Below are 23,119 nucleotides of genomic sequence, written 5' to 3'. Positions count from 1 at the left end.
TCTGTATACTGGAGGTAGGGGGCCTAAGCTGACCCTAAGCTGGGGCCCTGACTAATCCCTCAACCTGGAGGTACTGTTAAAGGTACAGAGGTCCAGGCCGCCAGCGTAACCCCTACCTCCTGAGGATCCCTGCACCTAAGTAATCTAGTCCTGAGAAGGACCCCGATCACAACAAAAGAGTACAAGTAATAATATGCCCACACACAGTACTTAGACGAACGAGACAGTACAAGGGAAAAACCAAAACCACCTTGCATACAAAGACTACACAACTACAACAGAGGGAACACGAACGGGAAAGGAGATAAATGATAAAGCGAGGAAGGGAAAATACACTCCAAATACACTTATCTCAGAAACTCCAAATACCACGATCCGCTCTGTAAGTCTGTATGAAATGCTTTCACCGACACTTCCCAAACAGACCAGCAGGCATTTGAAGGAGACTCACTACAGCAGCATTGATTGCAGCTGGGCGAGACTGGACCTCGTCTAGCACAGAGAGAAAGAGAATTAACTCCCTCACTGCCGAAAACACAAAGCACCAAAAAGTCAGCTGCGAGAAGTCAGGCTGTGTAATCGTGACGATCTTCGTGGCGACACACCCGTGACAGTACCCCCCCTTCTACGAGGGGCCTCCGGACCCTCAGGGCCAGGTTTATCCGGGTGAGTCGTGTGGAAGGCCCGAACTAATCGGTCTGCGTTAATATCCGACGCAGGAACCCACATCCTCTCCTCAGGACCATACCCTTTCCAATGAACCAGGTACTGAAGGGACCGACGATTAAAACGTGAATCGATGACCCTTGATACCTGGAACTCCAAGTTACCATTGACCACCACTGGAGGGGGAGGCAAAGGTGACGGTACCACCGGCGCCACATACCTCTTAAGCAACGATCTGTGGAACACGTTGTGAATTTTAAACGTAGGGGGGAGGTCAAGACGGAATGCCACCGGATTAATAATAGAACTGATTCTGTACGGCCCGATGAACCTGGGACCCAGTTTCCAGGAGGGAACCTTAAGTTTAATATTCCTGGTAGACAACCATACCCGATCGTTCACACTTAGGTCCGGACCAGACACTCTCCTCCTATCAGCCATACGTTTGTATCGGTTCCCCATAGTATTCAGATTCTTCAGCACCCCTCTCCATACTGAAGCGAGTGATGAGGAAAATCGTTCCTCCTCAGGAACCCCCGAAGAGCCCCCCCTACTGAAAGTACAAAACTGGGGGTGAAAACCATATGCCCCAAAAAACGGGGACTTACCAGTGGACTCGCTCCGCCTATTATTGAGAGCAAACTCTGCCAGAGGTAAGAAAGAAGCCCAGTCCTCCTGGTTCTCTGACACAAAACACCGGAGATATGTCTCCAAGCTCTGGTTCATACGTTCCGTCTGACCGTTGGTCTGAGGGTGAAAAGCCGATGAGAATGACAAATGCATCCCCCGCCGTGCACAAAACGCCTTCCAGAACTTGGACACAAACTGAGACCCCCGATCAGACACCACATCGGAGGGTAACCCGTGAAGCCTCACAATCTCCCCAATGAACACCTGCGCAAGAGTTTTAGCATTAGGGAGAGCCGGAAGAGCGATAAAATGTGCCATCTTGCTGAACCTGTCCACTACAACGAGTATGACCGTTTTACCCGAAGACGGAGGGAGGTCCGTAATAAAGTCCATAGACAGATGAGTCCAAGGACGCTCCGGGATCTTCAAAGGTAAGAGGGCCCCAGACGGACGGGTATGTGAGGTCTTAGAGCGCGCACAAACCCCACAGGACGCGACAAAAGTTACCACCTCCTTATGTAAGTTAGGCCACCAAAACCGACGCGAGAGAAGATCCACAGTTGCTTTACTCCCCGGGTGTCCTGCCAAAACTGAGTTATGGTGTGCCTCGATCACCTTTTGTCGCAACTGATCTGGAACAAACAGTCTCCCCGGAGGTCCAACAGGGGCGTCCCCCTGAGCCTCCAATACCTCCTCCTCCAGCTCAGAGCATACTGCCGAAACCACCACCCCCTCCTGAAGGATAGGAATCGGGTCGTCCGTATTCCCGGCCCCAGGGAAACTACGAGATAAGGCATCCGCCTTTACATTTTTTGACCCAGGACGATATGTAACGACAAAATTAAACCTGGTAAAAAACAATGACCACCTAGCTTGTCTGGGATTCAGACGTTTCGCGGACTCCAGATATAGCAGGTTCTTGTGATCGGTGATGACGGTGACCGGATGGACTGCCCCCTCCAAAAAATGGCGCCACTCCTCAAAAGCTAACTTAATGGCTAAGAGTTCCCTATTGCCGACATCGTAATTCCTCTCAGCGGACGACAATTTTTTAGAGAAAAAGGCGCACGGATGCCACTTACCAGGGGACGAACCTTGTGACAATACTGCTCCCACCCCTACCTCGGAAGCGTCTACCTCTACAATGAATGGCTGTGACGCATCAGGTTGAATGAGTATGGGTGCCGAGGCAAAACATTTTTTCAAGCAGGAGAATGCTTGACAAGCCTTGTCAGACCACCTAGAAAAATCCGTCCCCTTTTTAGTCATGTCTGTGAGAGGCTTAACCATGGACGAGAAATTACGAATGAACTTCCGGTAATAATTAGCAAACCCCAGGAAACGTTGTAGTGCCTTAAGATTCTCTGGCCGATCCCACTCAAGAACTGCCCGCACTTTCCCAGGGTCCATACGAAAACCGGACGCTGAAACCAGGAAGCCTAAAAACTGGAGTTCCTGTACGGCGAACACACACTTTTCCCATTTGGCATACAGTTTATTATCCCGCAAGATCTGTAACACCTGCCTAACGTGCTCCTGATGAGACACCAGATCCGGCGAGTAAATTAAGATATCATCCAGATATATGACAACAAACTGTCCCACCAGGCGGCGAAAAATGTCATTAACAAAGTGTTGGAACACCGCCGGGGCATTAGTCAGACCGAATGGCATGACAAGGTTCTCATAATGCCCCTCCGGAGTGTTAAACGCCGTCTTCCACTCATCCCCCTCCTTCATCCTAATCAGATTGTACGCCCCCCTGAGATCCAACTTAGAGAACCATTTGGCGCCCACGATCTGATTAAAGAGATCGGGAATAAGTGGGAGCGGATACGGATCTCGGACCGTAATCCGATTAAGTTCACGGAAATCCAGGCAAGGGCGTAGGCCTCCATCTTTCTTCTTAACAAAGAAGAACCCCGCAGCCACCGGTGAAGATGAAGGTCTAATATGCCCCTTAGCCAGACTTTCTGAAATATAATCCTTCATGGCCTGCCTCTCAGGACCAGAAAGGTTATACAACCTAGCTTTAGGTAACTTGGCCTCAGGGAGCAGTTTTACAGAACAGTCATACTCGCGATGAGGAGGTAGTTCCTGACACCCTTTCTCCGAGAATACATCCTCAAAGTCCGCCAGAAATGGAGGTAAGACCCAAGGAGTAACCGCACCGATGACCGTGTTCATGCAGTTTTTATTACAGAATTTACTCCATTGGCTTATCTCTCTGGTTTGCCAATTAATAACCGGGTTATGCTTAGTTAACCAAGGAAGGCCCAACACTATAGGAGTGGGAAGACCCTCCAACACGTAGCAAGAAAACAGTTCTTTATGTAACGCCCCCACTTGAAGTTTTACGTCATGCACAGCTTGCAAAAAACTTCCCTGACCGAGAGGCCTGGCATCGATCGAGAATATGGGGATGGGTTTAGCCAACTCACTCAATCGCATACCTTGAACCCGGGCAAACCGAGCATCAACCAGATTAGCCCCGGCCCCACTATCCAGAAGAACAGATATCCTCTCAGTTCTCGTACCCACCACCACCTCCGCCGGTACGAGAAACTGAGACGAACCTAGGGACGAAATACCTACTCCCAGATTGCCGTCCACCACACAACCTGGGATCAACAGTTTTCCGACGACTCTTCACTCTGCAAGGGACGGGATGGACACCCCCCAATAAAATCTCCCTTTCTCCCGCAGAAGAAACACCTTCCTGTCTTATGGCGCACCACCGGTCCCCTCCCCCGAAATGATGTCCCTCCTAATTGCATAGGCTCCTCTGGACTGACCAGGGGAACCACCATATGAGGGGACCTTGTAGGAGGTGGAGTCATCACAGGGGGTCGAGTTATCCCGCACCTCTCCCGAAGCCGTCTGTCAACGCGAATAGCCAGGGCCATAGCGGCTTCCAGTGACGCGGGAGAGTCATACTGTGCCAACACATCCTGTAATTTGTCGGATAAACCTTGACAAAACTGGCTCCTAAGAGCCGGGTCATTCCACTGGGTGTCCGTGGCCCACCTACGGAACTCCGAACAGAATTCCTCCGCCGGACGATCTCCCTGCTGGATCCTACGTAACTTAGACTCAGCAAGGGAGATCCGATCTGGGTCATCATATACGAGTCCCAGAGCAGCGAAAAACCTATCCACTGACTGGAGAGCCGGGGAGCCCGGGGGAAGAGAGAACGCCCAAGATTGTGGGTCCCCTTGTAGGAGCGAGATGACAATTCCCACCCTTTGTTCTTCACTCCCCGATGACCGAGGCCGCAGCCGAAAGTACAATTTGCATGCCTCCCGGAAAACAAAAAACTTGTCCCGCCCCCCAGTGAACCTGTCAGGGAGAGCTACTTTAGGTTCTGGTCCGGCTTGCTCCAGAGGATGCAAAACCTTGGACCTAACGTCCGCCAGCTCCATGGACAAACTCTGCAACTGCCGAGCTAGACCGGCTACTGGATCCATGGTAGCTGGAGAAAAACTAAGTGGGTCGGTGAAAATGTCACACTGTCTCTGTATACTGGAGGTAGGGGGCCTAAGCTGACCCTAAGCTGGGGCCCTGACTAATCCCTCAACCTGGAGGTACTGTTAAAGGTACAGAGGTCCAGGCCGCCAGCGTAACCCCTACCTCCTGAGGATCCCTGCACCTAAGTAATCTAGTCCTGAGAAGGACCCCGATCACAACAAAAGAGTACAAGTAATAATATGCCCACACACAGTACTTAGACGAACGAGACAGTACAAGGGAAAAACCAAAACCACCTTGCATACAAAGACTACACAACTACAACAGAGGGAACACGAACGGGAAAGGAGATAAATGATAAAGCGAGGAAGGGAAAATACACTCCAAATACACTTATCTCAGAAACTCCAAATACCACGATCCGCTCTGTAAGTCTGTATGAAATGCTTTCACCGACACTTCCCAAACAGACCAGCAGGCATTTGAAGGAGACTCACTACAGCAGCATTGATTGCAGCTGGGCGAGACTGGACCTCGTCTAGCACAGAGAGAAAGAGAATTAACTCCCTCACTGCCGAAAACACAAAGCACCAAAAAGTCAGCTGCGAGAAGTCAGGCTGTGTAATCGTGACGATCTTCGTGGCGACACACCCGTGACAGAGATGCAGTACCTCTGTGGCAACTGAACCCTCAGAGGCGCCACACACCCTTCTGCACAGATTTGAAATGGCGACGAAGATGTTTAGTGCTGACGATGCCATTATCAACATGACTATTCCGTTGATTTACATGCTGGAGCACACGTTAAACAGAATTCAGAGTCAGGTGGTGGGACAAGAGGAGGTGGAGGAAGTAGAGGAGGAGTCGTATGCGGAAGGGATAACATCTCCAAGGTCCAGACGGTCGGCAGCACCAAGGCGGCAGGCATGGGAGGGTGGGGGAGAGGGATTAACCAGGGCGCATGGTAGCAGCCAAACTGTTGAGGAAGGTGCAGGAGCTGAGGAAGAAGTGGAGGACGAACTGGCGATGGGCATGTAAGACTCATCAGATGAGGGTGACCTTGATCACATTTCTGTTGTGTGAGGTTGGGGGGAGAGGGCAGAGGAAGGAAGCATGATTCTTACCTCGCTACCAACACAACAAGGACTTGGTCCTCGTGGATGCGCAAGACACATGAGTGCCTTCTTGCTGCACTACCTGCAGCATGGCCGTTGGATTGTCAGAATTCGAAGTAATCCCGACTACTGGGTTGCCACACTCTTAGATCCCCGGTACAAAAGTAAATTTGCCAAAATAATTCCTGCCATAGAAAGGGATTCACGCATGCAGGAGTATCAGCAGAGGCTGTTGCAGAATCTTAGATGTGCTTTTTCGCAAAACACCAGTGGTGCAGGTAGTGAATCTCACAGTTCTAACTTGCAAACCGTGGGACTGTCGAGTCTTCATCACTCAAACCATAACAGTAACACAGTATCTGCTGGTAACAGCAATTTTGTGGAATCGTTTCACCACTTGTTTAGACCATCCTTTGCAAGGCCACAGGAGACAAGAAGTCTGACACATAGTCAACGCCTAGAGAGGATGTTACAGGAGTATCTCCAAGTGAACATTGAAGCCATGACTGTGTCACTGGACCCTTGCTCATTTTGGGATTCCAATCTGGATAAATGTCCGGAGCTCGCCACTCACGCCTTGGAGATCTTGTCATGCCCTGCAGCCAGCGTTCTCTCTGAATGTGTGTTCAGCGCTGCTGGTGGTGTGATGACAGATAAGTGCACGCGGCTGTCCACTGAGAATGTAGACAAACTCACGTTCATAAAGATGAACAAATCATGGATGCGCAAGGACTTTTCTACCCCTGTGTCATCCTGGGGAGACTAAAAGCTTGAGGATTTGGTAAAATCACCTCACCAACCGTTTTAAGCAACTCTGGGGCAATTGATGCCACTTAAGTGGTGTCTGTGCCACAATTTTTGGAAAAAATGGAGACTCTTTTTGGAGTCCCCTTGCTGTGTTTTACTTGACGTTGGCATCGTCAATTCCAGGTGGGTTGGGTCGCCTCCCCTCCCCCCTTTTAACTGTAAGAAACTACATACACTATGGCTTGGGGAAACACAGATGGTTGAGTCTGAAGAGCTGTTTACTCAGAGGTCTGCTCCAAAGCTTCAGTGTCTGCTAGTCAGCGTAGAATTTTTAACTGCATCTAGCCTAGGCAATACTTTGGGCGCAGTAGCCCAGCTGCGAAGCAAGCTGCACCGCCCTGTGTATCTAATAAGAATTTTTAAATGCATCAAGCCTAGGCAGACTGTGGGGACCCCCAACCAAACCCAGACGCTCAGCCCCCATACCGCCCCCCTTTCCTTGACAATACAATAATGTAACTCTTACAACTGGATGGGTGAGGATCGGTCACAGCTTTATTAACTCTTTATACTCATTCCATTAGAAAGGCATTTTATTTCTAAAATAATTCAGCTTGTTGCAGCATGCCCTGGGTCTCCACTCCGGCAAGTTGGCCAACAAGTGTAACTCTCCATCATGTCCTTTCTATTTCCAGGCCACGGAGGATCCTGCGTACTCGTATGCAGGACTCTGACCCCCATCCATCACTCTTAACGCTTGTTCCACTCCGTCCTGGAGTCCTGACAGGAATATGTCCAGTCCAATATCCATTAAGTGAACACCGTCGGGCCGTATGAGGCCTGCTTTATCTCCTTCCAGTTGTCGGTGTCGTATCACTACACCGCCTCTGTCTCTTCTAAATTTTGCCATCCAAATATTTATTACCCGCCTTGTCCGTTCGATGGCCGTGAGGTCTCGCGCACCTTGCCATACCGCTATCGGCACAATCTCTGACCATACTATAGTTAGTTTTGTGAAAAATTCTCTGAAGCGCTCAGTGTCTAGTTTCATTATTGCCATTAGTTATGCGCTCTTGTGATGACCTAGGTCGTTTCCCCCGGCCTGTATAACTAAGATGCCCGGACCTCTTGCCTCTCTCCCTACCTTGATTACCTCCATTAGTACCTGTGGCCATAGCAGGCCTCTAATACCTCTCCAGTTGAAATATGTGTTATGAAACTCTAATTTCCTCCCGCCTGGGCGGACTTTCGCCCTTTTTTCTGCCCAATATATATACGAGTGGCCTATCACCCACACTGTTGGCTTAGCGTCACCTGTAAAAGAAACAAACCACGTTAGGATAACAAGTCCGGTCTTATGTATCTCGCCAAACACGTGGATCGCCATCTCCCTATCCTCTGAACTTCCGTTTCTGACAGTCCTGCTTTTGCTGCTTCCGTGGCCACGCCTATGTGGAATGAGTGTGTCCCATAATCTTTGGGGTGGTTCCCTGACGATGTTATGCATTTATTAAATATAGCTTGGAACTGGTATCTTGATAATGGCATTCCATCAATGTGTGATAGGAAGAAATTACTTTGTGATCTTATGGTTATATATGTTTTTACTATTGTTACCCGACTCAGTGTACCATTTGTGGGTTGTAGAAGTACCCAAGTGCCCCTGCCCGCTGGAACCGTTTTTGATTGGCGTATGCGTAGACGTATTGCATTATTGGCTATGACCAGGTCCTGGTGTAATAAGCCTCCACTTGTGGTAATTTTGGATTGAGGGACTAATTCACTTATGCATAGCGCCCCGAAGAAGGCGATCGCAAATGCAGTAGACAGTAGTGTTGCTTCAAATTTTGAGTGTCATGTTAATGGCGTAAGGGATATGATGTGAGAAATCAGTTTTAGTGACACGGGACGGGACGTCTACACTCCTGACTTGTCTGATGATGAATCTCTTTGTCACATCTCCCCAATTCAGTAGTTGGAAGTGAAATGCTACGCCGGTCAGTCACCGCTGCGCTGACGCCCCTGATATGTCCCTCATCATTAGCTGGTGGAGAAATTCTATGGTGACTTGTAATCTGGCTTGTTCACATTGGTCAACCCGTCTGCCTTCTACTAGTCGTGTCCACTCTTCCCATGCCTTACCGTATGCTTGCCAAGTCGACGGGGCAACTGACGCTCTGATTAATGGCATCAACTATTCGCCACTAGATCCCATAGGGAGGGTGGGCAACTGTTGCCTGATAGGTGGGCGTTGGGGAGGAGTTCTGTGAAAATCTGCCTATTGAATTGTGATAAAGCATTAGCAGCAGCTTTAGAACCCTCAGCATCGTGGCTAGCGCGGACCCATACATTGTGTTTTAGGCACAGGAATGCTAGCCGGCATAGTAGGTCTAGCACTGGGAGAGACGATGATGCCATCTTATTAATGCAGTGCGCTAGGCTGGTGTTTTTTGTTATGAAGCGTATATTTTTGTTAGCCAGGCGCGCGCCCCATATTTCTATTGCTACCACTATTGGGAAGAAAAATTATTTTCCGGGCTAGATGCAGCTAAAAATTATTAGTAATTTCAAAGCTGGTGGAGCTTGGTATAGATGGCCTAATACAATGAGTACCACACACTGCTACTATGCCCAAAATTATTTTCCAGGCAAGATTCAGCTAAAAATTATTAGTAATTTCAAAGCTGGTGGAGCTTAGTATAGATGGCCTAATAGAATGAGTACCACACACTGCTACTATGCCCAAAATAATTTTACAGGCAAGATGCAGCTAAAAATTATTAGTTATTTCAAAGCTGGTGGAGCTTGGTATAGATGGCCTAATACAATGAGTACCACACACTGCTACTATGCCCAAAATTATTTTAACGGCAAGATGCAGCTAAAAATTATTAGTAATTTGAAAGCTGGTGGAGCTTAGTATAAATGGCCTAATAGAATGAGTACCACACACTGCTACTATGCCCAAAATTATTTTACAGGCAAGATGCAGCTAAAAATTATTGGTAATTTCAAAGCTGGTGGAGCTTAGTATAGATGGCCTAATACAATGAGTACCACACACTGCTACTATGCCCAAAATTATTTTCCAGGCAAGATGCAGCTAAAAATTATTAGTAATTTGAAAGCTGGTGGAGCTTAGTATAGATGGCCTAATAGAATGAGTACCACACACTGCTACTATGCCAAAAATTATTTTACAGGCAAGATGCAGCTAAAAATTATTAGTAATTTCAAAGCAGGTGGAGCTTGGTATAGATGGCCTAATGCAATGAGTACCACACACTGCTACTATGCCCAAAATTATTTTCCAGGCACGATGCAGCTAAAAATTATTAGTAATTTGAAAGCTGGTGGAGCTTAGTATAGATGGCCTAATAGAATGAGTACCACACACTGCTACAAGCCCAAAATTATTTTCCGAGCTAGATGCAGATAAAAATTATTAGTAATTTGCAAGCTGGTGGAGCTTAGTATAGATGGCCTAATAGAATGATGCTATGCCCAAAAGGTTTTACTTGGCTAGGTGCAGTAAAAAAAATTGTATTCTATACACAGGTGGTGTAGCTTGCAACACAGATACGCTACTCCACTGACTAACACACACTGCAAGAGGCCAAAAAGGATTTGCTTAGCTAGATATAGCCAAATGCCATGAAAAACACTTGCACAGCACTGGCACAGACCTGCCTGGCAAAAAGTCCTAGGAAATGCTGTAACCTAGTCCTCAAAAGGACTTCAATTACAATTAGTCCCTACCCCCAAGCTATCTGTATATTTCTGAGAAAATTGGCTTGAAATTAACACTGAAAGTATAGCGCACACAGCAACAGCGGTGCCGTCTAACACGCAGCTGCAGCAGTGAGAAAATGGTGGCGACGGGGAAAATGGCTTGGTCTTATAGGGCAAGGACATGTGACATACACTGCCAATGACACATGCCCTTGCTTGTGTGAAAAAAAGCACTTCGCTCCGTGTGTGCGCTGCTGATAGGCTGACAGACTGCACCTCCCCACTGTAAATGCGGGAAAGAGAAAAAAAAATGGATATCTTCATTATTTATGCAGAGATCCATCCCCTGCCCCTCCCCCCTCCCCGCTGTACACTCAAACTGTGTATTAACATTAATTTTCAGCATTACTGAGAAAAAATCCAGTTATGATTTTGGTGCACCAACAGTTATCGAACATAACCTCGAGCAGCCGAATTTTTTTCAAATCGTTCGTGTTCGCCGAACGGCTTGAACACCGCCCAAAACAGCTCGAATTTGAGATTGGCGAACAGTTCGAGTCGAACAACGCTCATCTCTAGTAAACATGCAGCAAAACAGCAACCATGGGAGCTAAGTAAACCTCCATGCTCCTATACACAATCCTCCTCCTTCACTCTCCAAGTCAGGCAGAAGAACTGATCACTGACACCCTAGGAAGTCAAAACTGAGTCTATATAGAAGAGAAGAGTAGTTAACTCATATCAGCTGAGAGACCAGAATCTCAGGAAAACCCAGCAACCTAGATTAACTCCTACACTGCTGGGAAAAAGCAGTAAGTTGTAAACTGGAGAGGAGCTTCGGCACAGTGTGTGTGAACTATGCCCAGAACGCTGCGGTCCGCTGGAACTTTCTGTCTCTCTGATTCTACTGACTTTTAAAAAATGATGGTGTGTACTCAGCTGTTATATAGGATCTCTAGTTGCTATTTTTTGAAAAAAAAGGGTGTCCACTTTATACTGTGACGTGCAGGAGAATGTGGACTAATTGGACTTCAAGATTTGCAGAAACATAAGGTTCTACCTGTACACCATTTGATTTGCAACACAATGGAATTTAGTGCCTCATATTTTGAAGCATCTGTGAAAGCAGCATACATTAAGAAGTTACTTACTTATTGAGAATCAAACAAATTAAAGCTTGGGTTACTTTAAAATCCTCCGTTCACAACTGATGAGGGACAGGTGTCACCTACTGAGGCCTTTTGAAGTGGCACCCCTCTCATATTTATACTTAAAAAAACGCTCCCAAGGATTCAACACGGGATGGCGATGAAGAAAGGAAAACAACTTGTACATGTTCTTCATCGTCGCCCTCAGGCTGTTGGTGACCCTCAGGGACATTGTCATGTCTAACAGGTTGTGGAGAAGGCGGAGGTGGAGCAGGTAAATTTTGATGAAGTCATTGAGTTATCCCAGGCACATGAAGGTAAAGAGGTATACAGTCAGTCTGAAATTGATGATGGCTATAATACCAAAGCATTGGGGTCAGAAAGTAATCCAACAGGGCATGCGGTCATGCTTTCAAACATGGCAAGCTGGATGCTTGATTGCTTATGGGCTTACAGATATATTGTTAGTATTAAGCAAACAGATGACTAATGGATAGCCCCTTCTATAAAAGCAAAATGGAGGACATTTTTTTCTGCTTCCTTAATAAGTCAAAATTGGCATATTTCCAGAATACGCTATGTTCCCTCCTTGGTAAAGCTTTTTCAGAGCAGATTCTGACTGCATGATTAACTAGAAGACCTTCCTCTGCTTCCTGCATATTTAGTGCTTCACTGCCAAGCCAGAACTACCACTACAACAAGCAGCCAAAGCAGCAGTGATTTCAGTATATATGGCATGATGGACTGGATGTTTTATCAGCCACTGTAGCAACCTGATACACATCCGCAATTAGAGATCCATTGCCAGGAACAATTAGGTTCAGTCATACCTAAATTATGCTGGGGAGCCTTCGAGTGATTTATAGTCTTAACTTTAATTGGTGACTTTGTAGTACTTTCGATTCTTGGTGAATCAATTTTTCATGAATCTAATTTCCTAGTCAAATTTTGCAAAGCAGATGAATTCGAATTTCAGAAGATTAACTCATCGCGAGTGTTAAACCATAAAAATTGCTCTTTGTTTTCATTACTAAAATAAATTGTGAGGTTCCTTCCTGTGTACTTTTTAGGTATGAACACCTTAAAATAGTGGAACCTTGTACTACAAATGATCTCCAGTCTGGTGCTTGCTTAATTAAGTAGTGAAGTCTAAGGGACCCTGTTAATTTTAACCAGGGACCTCTGCAAAAAAGGGCTTAACTCAACTGAATGTATCACCATACAGTGGTCTTAATGATAGTCACTAGTGTTGAGCGAGCATGCTCGACACTGCTCGGTACTCACCCGAGCATCTCGCTACTCGGGATGTTCGGCGAGCACTGAGCATATCCGGGTTACTCGGGCGGGAACTCGGGTCTCCGCCCTGCACGTTTGGCGCTCTTTACAGAGCCAATGAACATGCAGGGTTTGCCAGCCAGTCACTGTAATGCCGCAGCCATGTTGTTTGTGGGCATTACAGTGATTGGCTGGCCGCACAGCGTCACCTCGAGTATTTAAAACCGGGCGCCGCCATCTTGGACACAGTCACCCGGGATCAGACAGTGTAAGGAGAGTGCTGCTGAGTTAGGGAGAGATATATAGTGCAAAATAGTTAGTGTTAGGTCTCTAAAGTCTGCCAAATCAAACAAACAGTCCTTCTCAGAACTAATATCCATCCCAGATATCAAGCAGGCAGGCTGTATAGGAGACGCAGTGGTTATACCAACAAACAGTGCATTACAGTCTTGTGCTCTCCTGCTGGTCAAATTGCTAGACTTATCCCCCGGTCCCAGGGGCCAGTAAAAATCCTTTTTTACATCTAAATACTGTATTTATTTTTTTTCCTCACTCAGACTGTACAAATACGCGTCTTATTAACCTTTTGGTATTTTTCACCCCCCCCAAAAAAATTGAGTGTGTCTGTGACTGTTCAGACACCAATATATCTGTTTAAAATATTCTGGTGTAGGCCAGATAACTAGAAGTTTGGTTTTGCAGTTCCACGGTTCAAATCTCAGTATTATCCAGCTTTTGGCCTTTTTTCTTTAAAAAAACAGTAATAGTGTCTCCCTGACTGTTCAGACACAAATATACAGTACAATCAGGGCAATCATTTATTGGAGAATCAATGAAAGGATCAATTTGGATTTTAAACTACTGACTCTCTGCATCTATTTGAGTGCCGGAACTTTTTTATAAACAAATATACAGTACAGAACAAATGTTTGGACACACGTTCTCATTTAAAGATTTTTCTGTATTTTCATGACTATGAAAATTGTACATTCACACTCAAGGCATCAAAACTATGAATTAACACATGTGGAATTATATACTTAACAAAAAAGTGTGAAACAACTGAAAATATGTCTTATATTCTAGGTTCTTCAAAGTAGCCACCTTTTGCTTTGATGACTGCTTTGCACACTCTTGGCATTCTCTTGATGAGCTTCAAGAGGTAGTCACAGGAAATGGTCTTCCAACAATCTTGAAGGAGTTCCCAGAGATGCTTAGCACTTGTTGGCCCTTTTGCCTTTACTCTGCGGTCCAGCTCACCCCAAACCATCTCGATTAGGTTCAGGTCTAGTGACTGTGGAGGCCAGGTCATCTGGCGTAGCACCCCATCACTCTCCCTCTTGGTCAAGTAGCCCTTACACAGCCTGGAGGTGTGTTTGGGGTCATTGTCCTGTTGAAAAATAAATGATGGTCCAACTAAACGCAAACCGGATGGAATAGCATGCTGCTGCAAGATGCTGTGGTAGCCATGCTTGTTCAGTATGCCTTCAATTTTGAATAAATCCCCCATAGTGTCACCAGCAAAGCACCCCCACACCATCACACCTCCTCCTCCATGCTTCTCATTGGGAACCAGGCATTTAGAGTCCATCCGTTCACCTTTTCTGCGTCGCACAAAGACACGGTGGTTGGAACCAAAGATCTCAAATTTGGACTCATCAGATCAAAGCACAGATTTCCACTGGTCTAATGTCCATTCCTTGTGTTCTTTAGCCCAAACAAGTCTCTTCTGCTTGTTGCCTGTCCTTAGCAGTAGTTTCCTAGCAGCTATTTTACCATGAAGGCCAGCTGCACAAAGTCTCCTCTTAACAGTTGATGTAGAGATGTGTCTGCTGCTAGAACTCTGTGTGGCATTGACCTGGTCTCTAAACTGAGCTGCTGTTAACCTGTGATTTCTGAGGCTGGTGACTCAGATAAACTTATCCTCAGAAGCAGAGGTGATTCTTGGTCTTCCTTTCCTGGGGCGGTCCTCATGTGAGCCAGTTTCTTTGTAGCGCTTGATGGTTTTTGCAACTGCACTTGGGGACACTTTCAAAGTTTTCCCAATTTTTTGGACTGACTGACCTTCACTTCTTAAAGTAATGATGGCCACTCGTTTTTCTTTACTTAGCTGTTTTAGCTTGCCTTAAAATATTCTGGTGTAGGCCACATAACTAGAAGTTTGGTTTTGCAGTTCCACGGTTCAAATCTCTGTATTATCCAGCTTTTGGCCAATTTCCCGTAAAAAAAACAGTAATAGTGTCTCCCTGACTGTTCAGACACAAATATCTGTTTAAAATATTCTGGTGTAGGCCAGATAACATGAAGTGTGGTTTTGTACTTCCACGGTTCAAATCTCTGTATTATCCAGCTTTTGGCCTTTTTTCCGTAAAAAAAACAGTAATTAGTGTCTCCCTGACGGTTCAGACACAAATATATCTGTTTAAAATATTCTGGTGAAGGCCAGATAACTAGAAGTTTGGTTTTGCAGTTCCACTGTTCAAATCTCTGTATTATCCAGCTTTTGGCCAATTTCTGTAAAAAAAACAGTAATAGTGTCTCCCTGACTGTTCAGACACAAATACATCTGTTTAAAATATTCTGGTGTAGGCCAGATAACTAGAAGTTTGGTTTTGCAGTTCCACGTTTCAAATCTCTGTATTATCCAGCTTTTGGCTTTTTTGACTTAATAAAAAATCAGTAATAGTGTCTCCCTGACTGTTTAGACACAAATATATCTGTTTAAAATATTCTGGTGTAGGCCAGATAACTAGAGGTTTGGTTTTGCAGTTCCACGGTTCAAATCTCTGTATTATCCAGCTTTTGGCCTTTTTTGCATAAAAAAAACAGTAATAGTGTCTCCCTGACTGTTCAGACACAAATATATCTGTTTAAAATATTCTGGTGTAGGCCAGAGAAATAGAACTGTGGTTTTCCTCTTCCACGGTTCTAATCTCCTTTTTATTACCCTTTTTCCATTGATAGTGCGAGTGTAAGCTATTTTACTTCATTTACATTGGGCAAGGCGTGTGGCAAGGGACGTGGAACTGGACTTTCTGGTGATGGTGCGTATAGAGGACAGGGCGGTGGCCAAGGTGAAAATGTGCCACAACCAACAGCCACATCTTCTCGCTCCCACTTCTTGTCTGTCTTCCACACGGTCAAGTTTTAGTAGCCATGAGTCTCGACCGCATACTCCTCCTCACCTTGATGCTCCTTCCTCCCACCATGCCGAGTGTCGTCAGACAGCAATTGATCCCACACTTACTTGGACACTCTGAAGAGCTGTTCACTGGTCCATTTCCATATTTGGGCCCCTCGCCTGATACGCTTGAAGTGGTGGAAGCGGAGATCCCATGTAGCGATGCCCAAATATTTGAACAGCCACGGCCAGAGGAAGTCGACGCTAGCAATTTGTCACAAGAGGTGGATGATGACGAGACACAATTGCCACGAAGTGAGGAGGAGGATCGTGGTGCGCAAGTGGAAGAGGAGGAGGTGGATAATCTAGTAACTGACCCAATGGGGCAGCAAGACACACAGAGTGAGGCCAGCAGCACACAGGGGGAGGGAGGCAGAGTACCCCAACAGGCATGAAGAAGCAGTGTGGTGGCCGCACACAGAAGGTGGGCAACAGTTCCCCATAACACCAACACGAGGGACGCTGCCACTACAACCGGTAGGTCTTCCAGAGTCTGGAATTTTTGGCAGCTTTTGCTTGGAAGGCATAGGCAAAGACTATGGGAGACCCACTCCCCAATAATGGGAATAATGTTTTTAATATGCTGTACTTCATGTCTCTTCCAAGGGGCATTAAAACCGTCTTGTTAAACCACTCTGACCTCCACATCTCTTCCAAGGGGCATTAAAACCGTCTTGTTAAGTTACTGTGACCTCCAAGTCTCTTCCAAGGGGCAGTGATATTGACTTTTTATTCCACTACGACCTCCACCACTCTTCCAAGGGGCATTAAAACCGTCTTGTTAAGCTACTGCGACCTCCACCACTCTTCCAAGGGGCATTAAAACTGTCTTTTTAAGCTACTGCAACCTACACCACTCTTCCAAGGGGCATTGATAGTCTTTTTATTCCACTTTGACCTCCACGTTTCTTCCAAGGGGCATTTACACCTTCTTGTTAAGCTACTGTGACCTTCACGTCTCTTCCAAGGGGCATTAAAACCGTCTTGTTAAGCTACTGTGACCTCCACGTATCTTCCAAGGGGCATTAAAACTGTCTTGTTAAGCTACTGCGACCTCCACCACTCTTCCAAGGGGCATTGATATTGTCTTTTTATTCCACTGCGACCTCCACCACTCTTCCAAGGGGCATTAAAATCTTCTTGTTAAGCTACTGCGACCTCCACCACTCTTCCAAGGGGCATTAAAACCTTCTTGTTAAGCTACTGCGACCTCCACCACTTTTCCAAGGGGCATTTATATTATCTTTTTATTCCACTGTTCCATTGTGACCTCCACGTCTCTTCCAAGGGGCATTTAAACTGTCTTGTTAAGCTACTGTGACCTCCACGTCTCTTCCAAGGGGCATTAAAACCATCTTGCTAAGCTATTGCGACCTCCACCACTCTTCCAAGGGGCATTAAAATCGTCTTGTTATGCTACTGCGACCTCCAGCACTCTTCCAAGGGGCATTGATATTGTCTTTTTATTCCACTGCGAACTCCACCACTCTTCCAAGGGGCATTAATACCGTCTTGTTAAGCTACTGCGACCTCCACCACTCTTCCAAGGGGCATTAAAACCGTCTTGTTAAGCTAGTGCAACCTCCACCACTCTTCCAAGGGGCATTGATATTGTCTTTTTTTTCCACTGTGACCTCCATGTCTCTTCCAAGGGGCATTAAAACCGTGTTGTTAAGCTACTGTCACCTCCACGTCTCTTCCACGGGGCATTGATATTGTCTTTTTATTCCACTGCGCCCTCCACCACTCTTCCAATGGGCATTAAAACCATCTTGTTAAGCTACTGTGACCTCCACGTCTCTTCCAAGGGCTATTAAAACTGTCTTGTTAAACCACTCTGAACTCCACAGCTCTTCCAACGGGCATTGAAACGTTGTTTGTAATTAACTCTAACCTCCACGACTCTTCCAACGGGCATTGCATTTCCTCCTAATTTTAGTCAGCTTTTGCTTTTCAATGCATAGGCGAACACTAAGGGAGACCCACTCCTCAATAATGGGTAGAAGGTTTTTAGTGCGCTGTAATCCACGTCTGTTTCAAGGGGCACTGCAGTTCCTCATAAGTTTTGGAAAGCCTTCCATTCACTGCTTAGGCCAACAGTGTACAAGAGACCCAGTTGCTATAAATGGAAAAAACGGTTTAGTTAATGCCCTCTGACCTCCATGTCACTTCCAAGGGGCATTGGAGTGCCTCGAAATTTTTGGTAGGCATTGCACTCACTGTATGCCCTATAACTGTGTAGCCGAACTGCTCCTTTTGGTACAGAAACATATCCTACAAGACATGTGTGGTTGACTGGCCTGATATTGATGTGAATGGTCCCTGTTCCTCCTGCTCTTTCTCCTCATCCATCATTCATCACCTGAAGCTTTGTTTTAACGGGAGTTATAGAACTGGAATAGTAGCAGGAAAACATCCAGCAATCCTTGGGGGAGGTAGGATATGCGCCAAAACTCTGACCACCTCAGGCCTAGCCTCTACTACATTCATGCGCTTGCATTCCAAGGAACAGAAATCTAAGGAGATGGATGGCCTCATGATCATGAATAATTTACTCGTTGTGTAGGAGGCCGATCATTGCTGCTGTCTACCTTCTGAACTTTGTGTTGAAGCCTGATTGGCCCAGGACCTGCAATCCTCTATGTCTGGAGGACGTATTGCATCCCAGTGTCCAACTGTGTCCTGGCTTCCACAATATTAACCCAGTGTGATGGCATCAGTGAGATGGACCATACCTGGCCACATTCACTTGTCCACGTGTTTGTGGTTAGGCTGTCCTTCAAATAGGGGCGGCTGGGGACCGTTTATTGACACCCGGCCGCCCCCTGGCAGCTGGGGACCAAGCATGTACACCCGGCCGCCGGGAGGCTGGGGACTGAGTATGGATACCAGGCCGCCGTCGCAGCCATTACAAGGTGGCCAGATTCCACCTCCACATGCCTAAAAGGCCCAATTTCAAGTGCAAGCAAGCTAGCAGTATGGTATTGCAGCCTGGGGATGGGTGTGTGGCAGGCTGCACACTTACTCTTGCATTCCAAGAAAACAAAGCAGATGCAAACTTCTATCATCATCATCATGCTCCTCACCTTGGCACTCTCAACTCCCCTGATGGAGAATCCAGGGCCCACCGGAGGAGTCTGGTTGTCTGGTGGGCTCGGCCAATGCTACCCTAAAGCAGGCCAGGCTAAGAAAAGTGTGGGGAAGGTTACCGGGACAAATAGGGGTGGCTGGGGACCGAGTATGGACACCCGGCCGCCCTCTGGCGGCTGGGGACAGAGTGTGGACACCCGGCCGCCGGGCGGCTGGGGACTGAGTATGAATACCTGGCCGCCGACGCAGCCATGACATGGTGGCCGGCGTCTGCCTCCACAAGCATAAAAGGCCTCATTTCAAGTGCAAGCAAGCTAGCAGTATGGTATTGCAGCCTGGGGGTAGTTGGGTGGCAGGCTGCACACTTACGCTTGTATTCCAAGAAAACAAAGCAGATGCTAACTTCTATCATCATCATCATGCTCCTCACCTTGGCACTCTCAACTCCTCCGATGGAGAAGCCAGGGCCCACCGGAGGAGTCTGCTTGTCTGGTGGGCTTGGCCAATGCTGCCCTAAGCAGGCCAGGCTAAGAAAAATGTGGGGAAGGTTATCGGGACAAATAGGGGCGGCTGGGGACGGAATATGGACACCCGGCCGCCCCCTGGCGGCTGGGGACTAAGCGTGGACACCCGGCGCCGGGCGGCTGGGGACTGAGTATGGATACCAGGCCGCCGACGCAGCCATGACGTGGTGGCCAAATTCCGCCTCCACATGCCTAAAAGGCCTCATTTCAAGTGCAAGCAAGCAAGCAATATGGTATTGCAGCCTGGGGGTGGGTGGGTGGCAGGCTGCATACTTGCGCTTGCTTTGCATGGAATGGGGGAGGTACAATTGAACACTGCCCTGGGACAAGGACTTGCACGGTTATAGTTGCAAGTCTGCATCTTCTGATGCGGCAAGGATCACTTCTGATGGGCACACTTTTAGGCAGTGACCTGGGTGTCAGAGATGCTTCCAGGGGTCTTCCCCATGCTGTTCCCATGTCTTTTCAGCACTTTATGCATGTGTCACACAGCACATGGCCAGATAAGGAAGTAAAATGTTAAAATGACATTTCCCGGTGAATGCATTTGTCACGGTTGAAAGCAATATAAAAGTGCAAAAACGCATAAAAAATGCTACTTGTGAACATAGCCCAAGGTGTGGAGGGGTATTTTTATTTTTGGTTATTTATTTTACCTTATACACAAGTCTTTACCATGGAAAGGAAGTTCCTTAACATATTTCACAGGAAAGCAGTTTTAGTTTCGTTTTTGAACGTTTTATTGTGAGCCCTTAAAAGTGGCTTAATACCTCTCACCACGTTGTTGACAGCAGTGACCTGGGGGTCAGAAATGCTTCCTGGGGCGATCCCCATGCTGTCCCCATGTCATTTGAGCACTGTCACTATCGTTTTGGGCACTTGTTATGCTTTTAAAAGACTGCCGGGGGTGCCGCCGCAAAAATGCTCGGGTCTCCCATAGACTAACATTGGGCTCGTTGCTCGGATCGAGCACCCGAGTATCATGGCGAGTTCGGCCCGAGCTTCGAGCACCCGAGCATTTTAGTGCTCGCTCAACACTAATACTTAGGCAAGGGTCAGGAGGCCTTTGCCCATTTTAAATAGCAAACATTAACCTTCAGCTACCATAGCCCCTATGGTGACTCCCACACAATATGATGACTTCCACAGCTCCCCTACACAGTATTACTGTCTCCACAGTGCACCAAACACAGTATGATAGTATCATTCCACCACAAACCTTCATACACTGTATGATTATCCCAAACTGTATGATTGCCCCTATAGCCCCTCAGACAGTTCATTGCCCACACAGCCCCCCCTCACAGAATAATACCAACACACTCCCTCCACATAGTATGATTACCACCACACAATATGATTATCCCCACATCCGACACCCCACATAAAATGTAGTACCTCACAGTCTCCCATACAGTATGATGTACCCCACATTCATCTCCCACATAGTATAATGGCCCCCACACAGTATAATTGTCCTCACAACACCCCACACACGCACATACAGTATAATTGCCACTACATAAAATGATTTCTCCTCAGACTCATCCATACAGTATGATTGTGTGGCGCCCCTGAGGGTTCAGTCGCCACAGAGGTACTGCACCTCACCCGGAGGTGTGGTGTCTCCTTCTCTCAGGTAAGGAGGGAGTGCTGCCCGGAACCCCAAACACCTGCATCCAACACTACACTGCTCCAGGCGGGCTGGAAGGGCAAGATGCAATGTGTTTTCTGCTGAGCCCTGTCCCTGGCTGGAGTGGGGGGAACCCAAAGGTAGGGGGAACCAGTAGTGGGTGTGGGACTGCCTGGTCTGGAGACCCAGGAGGGGAGCAGGGAGTAGGCTCCGTTCTAAGAAGGGATCCTAGGGGGTACAGCGCGTGCAGGATGGCACCCATACACCCCGCATCTGTCAGAAGACAGAGGGATCGTAAGCCGCATTCTAATCCCCTGAGGGTCAAGTAAGTCTGTGTAACTCCGACAGACAGGAGGGACTTCAGAGTACCCGAACAGGATTCAGAGTGGGCAGCGCAGGGCAGGAGGGAGAAGGACCCAGTGTGAAGACGGTCAAAATAGGAACACAAGAAAGTGGGGTTTGGCCTGGTATTCCCAAGCTGCCTGAGGAAGGATTGAACCCCTGCCTGGTGAATGCAGCGTAACGCGGGAGGCTGTAAGCTGACAGTGCACCCTGAGGAACTAAAGAACTGTGAGTAAAGACACGGATAACTGCACCGCACCACCTCTGTCCAATTATTTAGTCTGCGCCATCTTTCCCCCTGCACTACAACGCCCAGCGCAACCTCCATCTACATCCCACGCTGCCCTGGAGCTAGCTCTTCCTGTGGAGAGCCACACCATTCCTGCTGCCATAACACCAGCTACAGAGGACTGCTCCGCAGCAGCGGCTCCCCTTAGCCGCATTCCACAGGTGGCGTCACGAACACTTTCCCAAATCCCCCAATATCTTCCCCTTTTTACTGACCGCCCTAGGTCACGGACCGGGCCAGCCACCGTGATATCTCCTAAGCAACCAGTGGCCCGGCTGCCGAGTACCCCACGGCCCAGGGGGCGCATCAGCCTTGGTGTCACGAACAGGATTCCATGCCCGTTGCCACCTGGTACTGTGCGCCTTAAAAGACTGTGTTACTGACTGTGGTGAAGGTTTCCCGCCATTCCCGAGATTTCCTGCCATTGCACGCCATCTTCCTGTCGCCGCGCGGGAAGAAGAGGGGCGTAACCGCGGGAATCGGAGAGGCGTAACCGCTGGAAGCGCGCGAAGCCCAGGACACGCCCCGCCCCTGACGTCGAACCAGGAAGCGTCAGGTCCTGGAAGGAGCCCAGAGGACGCTCTGACGTCAGACGCGAGCGACGCAAGTTTCTGGAAGAAGACCGTCGCCCGCGGAGCTGTGGCCTACCTGATAAAGAAAGTGAAGAAGGTAGGCTCCGGTTCACTAGGGGGGCGCAACCATGGCCGACGACCAGCAAGCCGCCGGAGCACCGATTAACGCTCCTGGTGCCCCACCTGCGCCCGGCGCAGCACAGGCAGGAGCAGTCGCCGCACCAGCAGGAGCTGTGGCACGGATGGTGCCCATGGCTCTACAGCATGCCCTAAATGTTCAGAGGGTGAGGGAACTGTTGGAACAGGACACCCTGACTGAGCGGGAGGATGACCAGGACGGGTCACTGTGACGCCCAGCTGCACTTGGTATCACAGATCCTAGAAGAGTGCATTGATGGATTCCTCCACAAGAGGCCCCATAAACATTCACACATCTCCACCTTCCACCTCAGACCAGCAGAGGGAGCCCGTTAGGGAGATAAATAGGGAAGGTGGAGCCAGGCAGTTCAGTTCCTGCAGAGTGAGACACAGAAACAGGTCAGTCTGCAGTGGAGCTCAGTGATTCAGCAGTTCCTCTGAAAAGTTCAGCAAGTACAGGTCTGAATGCAGAGTTGAGCTCGGTTGAGTTGTAGCTCAGAATAGTGAGCTTTAGGTGTGCCGGCGCCATAAGATCGGTGAAGCGCGGCAAGCTGCCGTTAGTGTGTATA

The sequence above is a fragment of the Phyllobates terribilis genome, unplaced genomic scaffold (assembly GCF_046119375.1).
Source record: "Phyllobates terribilis strain yellow unplaced genomic scaffold, ASM4611937v1 Scaffold_13__5_contigs__length_258822181, whole genome shotgun sequence".
Classification (NCBI taxonomy): Eukaryota; Metazoa; Chordata; class Amphibia; order Anura; family Dendrobatidae; genus Phyllobates; species Phyllobates terribilis.
Note: the sequence above shows the minus strand (reverse complement) of the source record.